Raw genomic sequence first — 1,015 nt, 5'->3', positions numbered from 1 at the left:
TTCAGAACACTGTAACTTCAATTCCTGTCTCCTCTAAGTTCTAAGCAGTTTGTTTCTTCATTCTGAACATACCTTGATGCTAGGTATTGTTTTTTAATAACTGGCTTTCTTGCATCCTTCACTCCATTATAAAATTCCTGAAGGCAGGATCTTTTTGTTTTGTCTTGTTTTGTGAGATCAGGAGATCTAGCCAAGTGACTGACGTTTGAGGTGATTAAAAGAATTGAATATGAATGAATGTCTGAATAAATGAACTGGCCAAGGGGTGGCTTCAATTATACCCTTTTGGAGAGTATTATGGAGCAGTTTTTGAGTTAAAAGGGCAATAACTGAGCCTGAAAACACAAACATTACGTGACAAAAACAGACAAGTTGCACTGTAGTAAGAAGTACCTGACCCCGAAGGCCGGTCATTGTCACGCACTTGGGGAAATGTCTTACTTTTAAGCTTTTCAGCTTTCGGTGTGTGTAGCCAAATTTTAAAAGGGAAGCTGTTCCTCGTCTAACCCCTCCGGGTCTCTTTCTGCCTTGGGTAGCAGGAATTAAACTGTAAACAGGAGAAAACATCTCTGCAGCAGCACACGGCCTGGGCACACGGTGGACCTCAACACGAGGCCGCTGGACACTCCCTCGCCACACTTTGTAGTTGAAGGTTCGTGGATTTAAAGTTGCTAAATACAATTTCGGTTTTAGGATTGCGATTGGAGGAAAACAACGCCGTAGGGATTCTGCTTAACCTTATTAACCCCTGGCTCCCAAACCCCAAGGGAGAACTAGATCACGGGAAGGGGAGGGGAAAGCAAGCGGAGCAAAAACTGAAAGAAAGACCGGGAGGAAGCGGTAGACGGAAGCTCGTCTCTGCTCGGGTTTGTCTTTTTTTAACCCCGGGGAGGCGTGACTCCCCAACTGCCGTCGCGGGTCAGTTTTTTCGGAGAAGCGCCCGCCCGTCCCGAATTTCCCCGCCCGCCCTCCGGCTTCCGCCGCGCGGGGCGCTGCCGGCCGCGGCCGCTGGGGG

This window comes from Condylura cristata, unplaced genomic scaffold (assembly GCF_000260355.1).
Source record: "Condylura cristata isolate star-nosed mole 26May11 unplaced genomic scaffold, ConCri1.0 scaffold00026, whole genome shotgun sequence".
In the NCBI taxonomy this organism is placed as follows: Eukaryota; Metazoa; Chordata; class Mammalia; order Eulipotyphla; family Talpidae; genus Condylura; species Condylura cristata.
This window is presented reverse-complemented; position numbering follows the sequence as displayed.